A 6,000-nucleotide genomic window follows, 5' to 3' on the forward strand; every position below is an offset into this window, starting at 1 on the left:
TACACCCTTACACTATCCAGCACTTTCTCTACTGCTGCACCTTCCTGGAGTTGGAATAGTAAATTACACCCTTACTCTATCCATCACTTTCCCTACTGCTGCACCTTCCTGGAGTTGGAATAGTAAATTACACCCTTACACTATCCACCACTTTCCCTACTGCTGCACCTTCCTGGAGTCAGAATAATAAATTACACCCTTACACTATCCATCACTTTCTCTACTGCTGCACTTTCTTTACACTATACTTCACTTTCCCTAAGGCTGCACCTTCCTGGAGTTGGAATAGTAAATTACACCCTTAAACTATCCATCACTTTTCCTACTGCTGCACCTTCCTGAAGTATGAATAGTAAATTACACCCTTACACTATCCAACACTTTCCCTAGTGCTGCATCTTCCTGGAGTTGGAATAGTAAATTACACCCTTACACTATCCATCACTTTCTCTACTGCTGCACCTTCCTGGAGTTGGAATAGTAAATTACACCCTTACACTATCCATCACTTTCCCTACTGCTGCAACTTCCTGGAGTTGGAATAGTAAATTACACCCTTACACTATCCATCACTTTCCCTACTGCTGCACCTACCTGGAGTTGGAATAGTAAATTACACCCTTACACTATCCATCACTTTCTCTACTGCTGCACTTTCTTTACACTATACTTCACTTTCCCTAAGGCTGCACCTTCCTGGAGTTGGAATAGTAAATTACACCCTTAAACTATCCATCACTTTCCCTAGTGCTGCACCTTCCTGGAGTTGGAATAGTAAATTACAAACTTACACTATCCATCACTTTCTCTACTGCTGCACCTTCCTGGAGTTGGAATAGTAAATTACACCCTTACACTATCCATCACTTTCCCTACTGCTGCTACTTCCTGGAGTTGGAATAGTAAATTACACCCTTACACTATCCATCACTTTCCCTACTGCTGCACCTTCCTGGAGTTGGAATAGTAAATTACACCCTTACACTATCCAACACTTTCCCTAGTGCTGCACCTTCCTGGAGTTGGAATAGTAAATTACACCCTTACACTATCCAGCACTTTCTCTACTGCTGCACCTTCCTGGAGTTGGAATAGTAAATTACACCCTTACTCTATCCATCACTTTCCCTACTGCTGCACCTTCCTGGAGTTGGAATAGTAAATTACACCCTTACACTATCCACCACTTTCCCTACTGCTGCACCTTCCTGGAGTCAGAATAATAAATTACACCCTTACACTATCCATCACTTTCTCTACTGCTGCACTTTCTTTACACTATACTTCACTTTCCCTAAGGCTGCACCTTCCTGGAGTTGGAATAGTAAATTACACCCTTAAACTATCCATCACTTTTCCTACTGCTGCACCTTTCTGAAGTATGAATAGTAAATTACACCCTTACACTATCCAACACTTTCCCTAGTGCTGCATCTTCCTGGAGTTGGAATAGTAAATTACACCCTTACACTATCCATCACTTTCTCTACTGCTGCACCTTCCTGGAGTTGGAATAGTAAATTACACCCTTACACTATCCATCACTTTCCCTACTGCTGCAACTTCCTGGAGTTGGAATAGTAAATTACACCCTTACACTATCCATCACTTTCCCTACTGCTGCACCTACCTGGAGTTGGAATAGTAAATTACACCCTTACACTATCCATCACTTTCTCTACTGCTGCACTTTCTTTACACTATACTTCACTTTCCCTAAGGCTGCACCTTCCTGGAGTTGGAATAGTAAATTACACCCTTAAACTATCCATCACTTTCCCTAGTGCTGCACCTTCCTGGAGTTGGAATAGTAAATTACAAACTTACACTATCCATCACTTTCTCTACTGCTGCACCTTCCTGGAGTTGGAATAGTAAATTACACCCTTACACTATCCATCACTTTCCCTACTGCTGCTACTTCCTGGAGTTGGAATAGTAAATTACACCCTTACACTATCCATCACTTTCCCTACTGCTGCACCTTCCTGGAGTTGGAATAGTAAATTACACCCTTACACTATTCATCACTTTCCCTACTGCTGCACCTTCCTGGAGTTGGAATAATAAATTACACCCTTACACTATCCATCACTTTCTCTACTGCTGCACTTTCTTTACACTATACTTCAGTTTCCCTAAGGCTGCACCTTCCTGGAGTTGTAATAGTTAATTACACCCTTAAACTATCCATCACTTTTCCTACTGCTGCAGCTTCCTGGAGTATGAATAGTAAATTACACCCTTACACTATCCAACATTTTCCCTGAAAAAAAAAAAATCATTAATCTGCTTTTTTTAAAAACACCGTCTTGGAGTTGGAATAGTAAATTACATCCTTACAGTATCCATCACTTTCCCTACTGCTGCACCTTCCTGGAGTTGGAATAGTAAATTACACCCTTACACTATCCAACACTTTCCCTAGTGCTGCACCTTCCTGGAGTTGGAATAGTAAATTACACCCTTACACTATCAATCACTTTCTCTACTGCTGCACCTTCCTGGAGTTGGAATAGTAAATTACACCCGTACTCTATCCATCACTTTCCCTACTGCTGCACCTTCCTGGAGTTGGAATAGTAAATTACACCCGTACTCTATCCATCACTTTCCCTACTGCTGCACCTTCCTGGAGTTGGAATAGTAAATTACACCCTTACACTATCCACCACTTTCCCTACTGCTGCACCTTCCTGGAGTTGGAATAATAAATTACACCCTTACACTATCCATCACTTTCTCTACTGCTGCACTTTCTTTACACTATACTTCACTTTCCCTAAGGCTGCACCTTCCTGGAGTTGGAATAGTAAATTACACCCTTAAACTATCCATCACGTTTCCTACTGCTGCACCTTCCTGAAGTATGAATAGTAAATTACACCCTTACACTATCCAACACTTTCCCTAGTGCTGCATCTTCCTGGAGTTGGAATAGTAAATTACACCCTTACACTATCCATCACTTTCTCTACTGCTGCACCTTCCTGGAGTTGGAATAGTAAATTACACCCTTACTCTATCCATCACTTTCCCTACTGCTGCAACTTCCTGGAGTTGGAATAGTAAATTACACCCTTACACTATCCATCACTTTCCCTACTGCTGCACCTACCTGGAGTTGGAATAGTAAATTACACCCTTACACTATCCATCACTTTCTCTACTGCTGCACTTTCTTTACACTATACTTCACTTTCCCTAAGGCTGCACCTTCCTGGAGTTGGAATAGTAAATTACACCCTTAAACTATCCATCACTTTCTCTACTGCTGCACCTTCCTGGAGTTGGAATAGTAAATTACACCCTTACACTATCCATCACTTTCCCTACTGCTGCTACTTCCTGGAGTTGGAATAGTAAATTACACCCTTACACTATGCATCACTTTCCCTACTGCTGCACCTTCCTGGAGTTGGAATAGTAAATTACACCCTTACAGTATCCATCACTTTCCCTACTGCTGCACCTTCCTGGAGTTGGAATAATAAATTACACCCTTACACTATCCATCACTTTCTCTACTGCTGCACCTTCCTGGAGTATGAATAGTAAATTACACCCTTACACTATCCAACATTTTCCCTAGTGCTGCACCTTCCTGGAGTTGGAATAGTAAATTACACCCTTACACTATCCATCACTTTCTCTACTGCTGCACCTTCCTGGAGTTGGAATAGTAAATTACACCCTTACACTATCCATCACTTTCTCTACTGCTGCACTTTCTTTACACTATACTTCACTTTCCCTAAGGCTGCACCTTCCTGGAGTTGGAATAGTAAATTACACCCTTAAACTATCCATCACTTTCCCTAGTGCTGCACCTTCCTGGAGTTGGAATAGTAAATTACACCCGTACACTATCCATCACTTTCTCTACTGCTGCACCTTCCTGGAGTTGGAATAGTAAATTACACCCTTACACTATCCATCACTTTCCCTACTGCTGCAACTTCCTGGAGTTGGAATAGTAAATTACACCCTTACACTATCCATCACTTTCTCTACTGCTGCACTTTCTTTACACTATACTTCACTTTCCCTAAGGCTGCACCTTCCAGGAGTTGGAATAGTAAATTACACCCTTACACTATCCATCACTTTCCTACACCCTTACACTATCCAACATTTTCCCTAGTGCTGCACCTTCCTGGAGTTGGAATAGTAAATTACACCCTTACACTATCCATCACTTTCTCTACTGCTGCACCTTCCTGGAGTTGGAATAGTAAATTACACCCTTACACTATCCATCACTTTCTCTACTGCTGCACTTTCTTTACACTATACTTCACTTTCCCTAAGGCTGCACCTTCCTGGAGTTGGAATAGTAAATTACACCCTTACACTATCCATCACTTTCCCTACTGCTGCACCTTCCTGGAGTTGTAATAGTTAATTACACCCTTAAACTATCCATCACTTTTCCTACTTCTGCACCTTCCTGGAGTATGAATAGTAAATTACACCCTTACACTATCAATCACTTTCCCTACTGCTGCACTTTCCTGGAGTTGGAATAGTAAATGACACCCTTACACTATCCATCACTTTCTCTACTGCTGCACTTTCTTTACACTATACTTCACTTTCCATAAGGCTGCACCTTCCTGGAGTTGGAATAGTAAATTACACCCTTAAACTATCCATCACTTTCCCTAGTGCTGCACCTTCCTGGAGTTGGAATAGTAAATTACACCCTTACACTATCCATCACTTTCTCTACTGCTGCACCTTCCTGGAGTTGGAATAGTAAATTACACCCTTACACTATCCATCACTTTCCCTGCTGCTGCAACTTCATGGAGTTGGAATAGTAAATTACACCCTTACACTATCCATCACTTTCCCTACTGCTGCACCTTCCTGGAGTTGGAATAGTAAATTACACCCTTACACTATCCATCACTTTCTCTACTGCTGCACTTTCTTTACACTATACTTCACTTTCCCTAAGGCTGCACCTTCCTGGAGTTGGAATAGTAAATTACACCCTTAAACTATCCATCACTTTCCCTACTGCTGCACCTTCCTGGAGTTGGAATAGTAAATTACCCCTTACACTATCCATCAATTTCCCTACAGCTGCACTTTCTTTACACTATCCTTCACTTTCCCTAAGGCTGCATCTACCTGGAGTTGGAATATCTTTCACTTAAACTGTTATTGGATTTGACTGCATGTTTATTACTTTCATTTTCACATGTTACTTGATATATTACATGTTTACCTTGTCTTTTTCTTTCTGTTTGCCCTGTGGTATAAGATGTTTTTCGGATGATATTCTTTGCTGTGTTTGGCTTTTCAAATGTTGGTCTGTATGGGATGAAAAGAAAAAAAATTAATTAATCTGCTTTTTTTTTAAAACACCTTCTTGGAGTTGGAATAGTAAATTACACCCTTACACTATAAAACACTTTCCCTAGTGCTGCACCTTCCTGGAGTTGGAATAGTAAATTACACCCTTACACTATCCAACACTTTCCCTAGTGCTGCACCTTCCTGGAGTTGGAATAGTAAATTACACCCTTACACTATCCATCACTTTCTCTACTGCTGCACCTTCCTGGAGTTGGAATAGTAAATTACACCCTTACACTATCCATCACTTTCCCTACTAATCCACCTACTTGGAGTTGGAATAGCATATTACACCCTTACACTATCCATCACTTTCCATACTGCTGCACCTTGCTGGATTTTTAATAGTAAATGACAACCTTTTTACATATAAGTTTATATGTTATAATTTTACCTTCTTTTTTTCTTTCGCTTTGCTCTGTGGTACAAGATATTTTTCGTTTGACGTTTGTTTGCTCTCATTGGCTTTTCAAATGCTGATCTGTATGGGATGAAAAGTATAAAAACTATTTTTAACTTTGTTTTGTATTTCATAGAAATGTTAGCATTCGTTCTCTTATAGATGTGTAAGGTTTCATTGATATTTACAAATACTTCTTGTGACTTACGTTTGGAAATGATTTTCTGCTTAGA

The sequence above is a fragment of the Lissotriton helveticus genome, chromosome 12 (genome assembly GCF_964261635.1).
Source record: "Lissotriton helveticus chromosome 12, aLisHel1.1, whole genome shotgun sequence".
NCBI lineage: Eukaryota > Metazoa > Chordata > Amphibia > Caudata > Salamandridae > Lissotriton > Lissotriton helveticus.